The 9,001-nt window shown below is 37.9% G+C and overlaps 1 pseudogene; it reads right to left on the bottom strand.

Annotated features, from left to right (window-relative positions):
- Positions 1-3,288: 3,288 nt before the first annotated feature.
- LOC137255368 (uncharacterized) lies at positions 3,289-4,848 on the bottom strand (annotated as a pseudogene).
- Positions 4,849-9,001: the final 4,153 nt, after the last annotated feature.

Below are 9,001 nucleotides of genomic sequence, written 5' to 3'. Positions count from 1 at the left end.
GGTGTTGTGAGCTTTCCCGTTGCCATAATAGACAGAAGTAAAATACTCGAGAAACTACTCTCAAAACACACCTTTACTTGCCTCATTTGATGGTAAGATCCGCAATGAACAGCTGCCAGAATAAACAGCTTTTAAATGATGATAAATGTGCTGGTCAAGGATGGAAAAAATATTTTATGCCGGTTTTGAAAACTTGCTGGATTGTATAGGTGCTATGTTAGACAACTTCCACTGTATATAAATTGCATTGATGTGGATACACTTGCTAAGACATACGCAACATCAGTTTTAAATCAAAACCTTTATTTCATAAATAACACAATGTCATGATAATACATTAATGATCGGTCATTGAACTGGCAATCTCTCAAAATTCATGCATACAGTGGTGATAATACTCATAATAAAGAGAAGACGCTAGCTGAACATTACATGAGTACATTACACTGTACATGATGGACGTGCGTTATGTTGGGGAACACTTTCACTTGGCTTCTCCAAAAACTGTGTCCCTGTTGACATTCTCAAGTTCTATTTGAACAATGCAAGCACTATGCGTATCAGCATTCTCCTCGAACTGGTGAGTGAGTGAGTTTAGTTTTACGCCGCACTCAGCAGTATTCCAGCTATATGGCGGCGGTCTGTAAATAATCGAGTCTGGACCAGACAATCCAGTGATCAACAACATGAGCATCGATCTGCACAATTGGGAACCGATGACATGTGTCAACCAAGCCAGCCAGCCTGACCACCCGATCCCGTTAGTCACCTCTTACGACAAGCAAAGTCGCCCTTTATGGCAATCCTCGAACAAGAAAGGTATGAAATGGCTTGAACAAATTCACATTTATGAAATTGAATTGATCTTATAGTGGCCATGAGCTAGTGTATGAACTCACAAAACATATCATTTGTCATCAAAGCAACTCAGACTAATTTTATTCACAACTACGCTGTACAGCTGGTGGTTTTTGCACTGAATACTGTGCATCCTGTGTCTATGTTGTACCTCATCAAAGAGACATTGTTTGTACATGTAATATCTCAGTTGCTTCTTTATCACGGTTTTGGATACTTCCTTGTCAGTCTGCTTTTCTTTTCCATCACACATAAGAGTACATTTTGGTCGCAAGCCAACAAACTGTTCAAGAACACAGCTTCCAACTTCGTCTTTGAACTTACCCCAAACTTTGGCATTTGGTACAGAATATAGGGGGTGTGAGGGGTTGTAGTTGCTGGTGTCAAACAAATCGTAATGCTTGGCCATATCAGCATACAGGTCTTCAGTCTCAGTTTGATAACACAATGACTCAGTGTCAGTAAAACACAAGTAAGCCGTTTCCCCATAGTGTTTAAGGATAACATTATAGTGAAAATCATACATCACTATCTTTGAGAGACCCAGTATCGAAAAGCCTGCATACAGAGTCTGATTTAGGAACAGACTTGCTCGTTTCAGGTGTACAGCTGCCAGATTAGGATTGAAAATTTTAAAGGCTTCAAACGTCGGTTTAGCACAAAGCTTTCTGAATCTTTCAGATGATGTAACCAATTCAACATTAACATGCTTCCTCACATTCATCTGCCAAAACATGAATTGTCACATAACTTGTTTCCGATTCTCGGTATTAAAAAGAATGTAAGGTCGTAACCATGGAGACTGTTGGAACTGAATGACTCGATGAATTTTGGTCAGTTTTAGTCCCTGATTCAAATAGAACTGCAGGTTTCTGTAGTGTACAACATATTTTTGTTTATCATACAGATTTGGGACTAACTTTCTAACAGGTTTCACTTGATACAGAACTTCTCTCTTAACTCTAGGGAATGAGGAGAAAGCATGTGTTTTGTTACTGTCAGTGCCTCTGCGGCTAGGGGATAGTCATTACGACTGTCCTTCAAGTCGTGTGGATACACCAGATTAACCTCCAAAATATATCCAGTTTTAGAATAGTGAGAGATGCTCTGCATATTTAGCCTGTCAATGTTATCTGCAGTCATCCATTGGAAGTCTCGCTCAGGCAATGGCTGGGACAAGGCATGACCATCCAAATTATTGGCATCCCAGTACATGATATAAGAGTAGGGATCACTGGGTCTGAAATTCTTTTTCAGATAAAGATTGTTAGCCTCTGCATACTTTGTGGAAATCATGGATATACTACCCCTAAGTCCTTGTTCTATCATGAGATGCATGTCTAAGTCAGTGAGCAGCTCCAGTTCTACATTTCCCATCTTCAGCATAGCATCCCAACCCAAACCTGGTAACGTGTGATAATGGGCAGGGTCTAAGTGATAGTATTCTAAAGCCATGTTCCTAAAATTCTCAAAATAATCTGCCAACAATAAGACATCCGTTTTCATGTATAAATCATGATAGTCACCCATTGTTTTAAGACCAAAAGTGGACCGTAACTGTTGTGCATGGACATAATCACTGTCTAAAATGGGGCTGTCATTCAGAACATTCTAAAATTCTAAAATTCTTCTTTGGTAGGAAGAAAATTCATCTCAAACTTGGATTCATCATCTATGAAATCATGTATATTCCCTTTCTTAAGAGATACTGAAATTGTTGCTGATCCAAAAACTCATGTTTAAGATTCTTAAATTTGGAAGAATCTTCACCTTTCAAATTGTCTACTAATGTTTCTAGAGATGTATTTCGAAACTGAATTGAGTCGATAAACCTCAGATTGCCAACAGAGAATGAGATGTACTTTTCCATGTTGTTAGCCAAACATTGTAGTTTCTGCTTGATAGATTTATTCAGCATTTGCATGATGAGATGAGAGTCATAACCCTTAAGATTGTGAAAGATGACAGGAAGAAAATACTTGTTCTGGTTGGTTTCTTTGTCTGTTCCTCGTTTGAACTTGTAATTAAGATGACATTTCTGATGGGCAGCACCCCTAAATCTCCCTGATATATGACAATGGTCTCCCGTTTTGACAGACTTTGGACCGAAGGTGTATCACAAATATGACACACCTTGGCATCCTGAAATGCTTGCTCTTCATCATCAGTGATTATCATTGGTACTTCCTGATCCAACAATTGGGTGATATGCTTCTCTCCCTCGAGTAAACATTGAACGAAGTTTTGAATCACATTGGGGTCCCTGTAAACTACAGCTGGTTTGTAATAGTCAGGGTTTGAACATACAACCTTGTAACAGAATCCTGAAGGCTCATGCTGTTGATAGACTGTAGTATGTGATGTGTTTGGATTGGCTGCTAACTTTTCAGGTAATGGATTGGAAATCAGCATAGATTACAAACGGAACCCTTAGTTGCTTCTATAGACTTTTAAATTAACCCACTTCTCATCTTCACTTTCTGCTAATCTTACTTTCTGCAGACCATGGGAATAACATTTAAGTTTATGATTATCAAGCAAATTTTGTCTACTGAAGTCATGATGACAGTGTTTACGATAGAATGTTCTTCCGTTATGTTTTGTCCTATCTCCCATCAACCGACTGAAAATCCTTATCAAGCAATTTCCCCCTGCACTTACCAATAGTAAATCTACTTCTTTTGAAAAGTTACACTTGCTAACATGGAGAGGGAAATCCCCATCATCATCACCCCCATAGCCAAAAACATTTACTGAAATGCCATTTTGCTCTTCAAATTGGTGAATTTGTGACAGTGGCATGGGCATGTCAGTTCCATATCTAGATTCAAGTCCTTTTCAAACTGAACATGCTTGTTCACTCTGCATTTTGTTCCCGGTCAACAGGATGTAGAGCTGCTAACATTGACCACACAAAACAATGATTATCCTCGTTCTTAATATTCAATATGGTCTTCTTGTCCTTCAGATAATTGGGTAGGGGAATGTAACTGCTGGCTGCTAAGGGAGTATGCTCGGTCATGTTCTAAATGTACAATGTGATCCAATATCCACCCACTATCTTCTGCCTGAAATTCCTGTACAGTGTTTGATAGGCCCCTGCAATCTGTTCTTCTATTTCAGAGAGATTTGTAAGAATAAATGTGCTTCTCATCACCGGTTCTGATAAAACGCTATCATTATTTTCATTATATTTGATATCTTTCACTTTCAGTGTCAGAAACCATTTCAGACCTTTCATCTCTAAGAAGAAATAATTCAATAATGATTCAATATTTGTTTTCTCGTCTGCGAGAAATTGCAGTATGTCCACGCTGCTCCCTTCACTGGGAGTGGAGACCGACCCCTCGAGAGCCTCAACCCGTCCGCCGCCGACCTGAGTTCTTCTCCTCTCATTATAACGCTGTCGCCTTCTGACAAGACTGTCGCACTGGTCTATTTGCTGAGAACAGGCATGGGTCGATGGCAGTGATTACACTCCCTGCCTCTTTGTGAGCACCCCTCACAAAATGCCTTATTCGGTAAAAGGCACTTGTAGTGGCCACACTAATTGCAGGTAGAATAACGGACTTGAGATGTGTCGTTTGTGTTCGCGGGATGTAAGCATCGTCGTTTGGGAGTCTCGCTGACATCTGTAGACTTTCTTTTGACTGCTGTTGGTCAACAGCTGTGAGTGTTGAAATTATCCCGTCGTGAAAAGCTGTGGTTGGATTGCTCACAAGTGAATCGTTGAATTCCATGAACCGTGATATGTCTCAGTAGGTGCTGTAGCTGCTTAAAGTCTTTACCACTCTCATTACATCTGTTCTCAACATGCTTCTGTTGACCTGTTGATGATTGTTACGATGACAAATCTAACGCCAACAACTGTATTCGTTTCAAGGCTACTTCTTGGTCATCTTCACAATTGCTTGCTTTAGCCCATTCCTCAAGGTCTTCAACCGATCGCACCGTGTTCAAAAAGTTCTGTTTATCCATGTTGCTTGCCATTCTAAATTCATCAGTTTACAATGAGCTACAAGAGGAAACTGTTAAAGATATATGTATGTTTCTTATTTATATTTCCTGTAACAATCCATGATCTAAATATGATCCGTTGATTCTTAGTAACAAAACAGTTGTTTAACAAACTGATTTGAGATGGAGGTCTTCACAGTCCCAGGAAATGTCACATCAAAGCCGTACTCATAACTGTTAAATGGCACAACCACAGGCATTAGCTTAGATGTTACACTGAGTATTTACAATTAAATTGTTTTGCGGCGACACTGCTGCATATATTTTCTGATCCATTTTGTATGTATTCAGTCTTATTACAAAGTATTATATATATACGATCTAGTGATATTGTCACATGAACGCTTGATCCGTCAAAAGAAATTTTACATCAATCAACTCAAATATATTTGATAAGGGGCAATGCAAGAGTGACAATTGTTGACAATTTAGATAAACCTAGCCATAAAGTAAAATAACACTTATTCTACGATTAAAAACCTGGAAAACTGAAATTTACTTAAAATATTTTGGGACTTAAGTACCCTCTCAGGAGGACAATTATTTTACAGTACTTAAACCCCCTTTGAGGGTACAGCCACTAACGATTTGAGTTACTAATTTAATCTTCCACTCATGAAATATTTATCTATATACAATTCAATTAACAAATCTAATTCCTTTGAAAATGAAGTAATTAAATGAGGACTAATATTGCTAAAAAGATCCTTCATAGTTCGTGAATTTAAATACTTGTGATGGAATACTCAACACAGTCAAGCAAGATATGCTTGACTGTGATTCTTTCATCACAAGGGATGCAGAACGGAGGATCCTCACCTTTCAAAAGGTATTCATGAGTGTATCTCACATGGCCAATACGACAAATGACCTCCTCAAATCTGGACTGACACCCCAAGTGGGTATAACCAATATAATGTTTTATTGCATGTAATTTATTTATTTATATAGGGTGTCCCACCTCTTTTGCATCAGATCACGAATATACGATCTAATTGTAGCTTTATAATCAGAGTATGGAATAAGAAGTGGTGTCACAGATTTGTTGAGTGCTGCCTTGGCAGCAAGATCAGCCATTGTGTTGCCAGAAAAGCCTACGTGGCTTGGTAACCAACAAAAGACGATGTCGTATTGGCCAGTAGCAAGATCATTATACAATTCAATTATTTCTATTAAAGGTGGATGTTAACATGACAGGTTTTTAATTGCCTCGAGGCAAGAAAGAGAGTCGGAATAGATAATACACTGTTTATATCTAGGACGTCTTTCCATATATTTAAGAGCAGTTAATATAGCGTTTGCTTCCGCTGTGAAAATAGAACTGTTATCCGGAAATCTGAAAGATGTGGTTCTGGATCCAATGACAGTGGCACAGGCAACTGCGCCACCATCCTTGGACCCATCTGTAAATAAAGATTTGTATGTATAATAGTTACTTTTTAATTGATTATATTTTTGTATAAAATGCAATTCATTTGTTTCTGATTTTTTAAACCTCGTCAGTGTTAGGTCAACTTCGGGTCTAACTAACTCCCAAGGAGGACGGGAAGGAGGTATATTGGCTAGCTCAATGTCGCCAGATTGATACTGCATGCTGTTTTTTTCATGAAAGAAGTTTTAACAAATGATTCCAAACAAACCAAGTAGTCAGTTGTGCTTCGGTTTTTACGGTAACCACATTGTATAACAGTGATCAGATTGTTGGTTTCCAAAAACCAAACTAAGCGATTATTTACCATTCGCTCCATGGTTTTGCAAACGCAGCTAGTTAGGAGTGAGTGAGTGAGTTTAGTTTTACGTCGCACTTAGCAATAGTCCAGCTATATGGCGACGGTCTGTAAATAATCGAGTCTGGACCAGACAATCCAGTGATCAACAACATGAGCATCGATCTGCGCAGTTGGGAACCGATGACATGTGTCAACCAAGTTAGCTAGTCTGACCACCCGATCCCGTTAGTCGCCTCTTACGACAAGCATAGCCACCTTTTATGGCAAGCATGGATCTAGTTACGGAAATAGGTCGGCAATTTGATGGATCTGTATGATCCCTCCCAGGCTTTGGAATAGGAACAACTATGGCTTTTCGCCATGAAAGGGGAAAATGTTGCGTTATCCAAATATGGTCAAAATGCCAAGTAACGTTTCGAGGCTAGAATTCCCCAGATGCGTGTAAATGGTATGTAAGAGATAATGATTAAAATGTATGGAGGCACGAATTTACGCAAATCTGTCTGCTAATATCGATGTTTCAACACACACACACACACACACACACACACACACACACACACACACACAGAGCAAATGCAAAATCTGCAATAAATGCATTATAAACTTCAGGAAACAAAACATGCAAGAAAGGTTTTGTGTGTTTTAGGCTGGTACAAATCCGCTAGAATCAGAGTTAGATATTAAAGTGCATAAAAGCAGTTTGAAACTGCAATTACTGTTTAAAGTGACCCCGGACACAACTGATTCTAATGTCTTCACTATTCATACACAATGTTTTTAAATATAAAAAATGGGTGTATCCTTAGAAAACAACCCCTGTCTAAATCTAAATCAAGCAAATCCAAATGTTTGGCTGTATATTATGACGGGAATCGTCCAGGATCATCCTGTAATGGAAACATTACAAACTTTGGAGATCGAGAATATAGTTAGACTCACTACTCTTTACAAAATTTACAAAATATGTAATATGCGTATCCGGTGGAGTTAAATTGTAAACCACAAGATGAATCTGAAACTTCAGTTTCTCCAAGATCACTAAAACATAATGGAAACAAAACAGGGTTTCTCTTTAATTGGCGGTTTACATAAAATAAACAGAATAATTACCGTCGCTACAAACACATGATTGTATATTTTGATATTATTCTTTTGCCAATAGACGTTTCCCGTGTAAGTTTTCGCTAGGGAACTGATTTTCAGACAGTATCAAAGGCTTTTGGAAATAAATACATGCACAATATAATTCCTTTTTCTGACATTTGATAGTAATGAAAAGGTGATTTTGTCTTGAAATATACTTCTCTGAAACAAGCCGGAGCATTGGAGATTTTTTGGTTTTATTCGATGAATGTATATAATCGGTTGTTTAAAATAGATATGAAATGTTTTCCAAAACAGTTCAGTAGTGTTTAGAGTCTATAATTTGCAGGGCTTCTAGGATCGTCTTTATTTTTATATACTGGGTTTGTTGATGCCAGTTAGCAACTTATCTGCTTTCCGGGAAGATGCCAGTGTGAAGTACACTGTTAATTAATTTTAGCATAAATATTTGAGATTATATCAGTCGTAGAGGATATATATCAACAGATATAACAGCAAGAGATAATATATCTAGTTGAACAGATAGATGTCGCTATCCCGAGGGTGTGATCAACAAACTGTAAACATGCTGATTGGATGCCAACTGAACAGCCGCAAATCAGCTGTGTCACAATGGCGAAATCCACTCCTTCATCCAAGTGATGGAATCAATGAACTATTCAATCATCATTCAATCACCTTCTTTATCACGGACGATGTAAATCGAAACGCCACTCTATGCGAAATCAGGAAGCTGTTATCACTAAAGAAGTATGCGTCTTTATATTCCCCCATGTGGGATCCATAAGTGGGATCTGTTTGAGAATTTTCAGCTTGTGAATTACAAATGTTTGAAGTTGGAATAAGTTCTGCTTTAGTACAAATACTGTCTTCCTAACAGATCTCAGATGAAAAAAATCCTCATTATAATTTTTTGTACACCTCTTTCACTTACTCAGAAATACTCAATCTTTATATCTTCCAGTATCATTTTGTCGCAGTCACGATATATCATAAGGAGTCATATTTGTCATATTATAATGTCCTCTGAAACATTTCGTTATGCGGTATTTATGTCATTCAATGTTATAAAGTTGTATACGATAACCTGAAAAATGTTACTATTTCAGTTCCATTTTTATGCGTGAAACATTTTCATTCATCAGCGAACATAGTTGTTCCAACCAACACAGTCATTTATACTTACATACGGCCTGTATTCTAATAACTACCAGTTTAAACGTCTAATTCTTTGATCTCTGACATTATTCAGGATCTATTTTCACACACTAATATCACTAAAGCAGGAC

The sequence above is a fragment of the Haliotis asinina genome, chromosome 11, assembly GCF_037392515.1.
Source record: "Haliotis asinina isolate JCU_RB_2024 chromosome 11, JCU_Hal_asi_v2, whole genome shotgun sequence".
Classification (NCBI taxonomy): domain Eukaryota; kingdom Metazoa; phylum Mollusca; class Gastropoda; order Lepetellida; family Haliotidae; genus Haliotis; species Haliotis asinina.
Note: the sequence above shows the minus strand (reverse complement) of the source record. Positions and strands in the feature narration are given on the sequence as shown.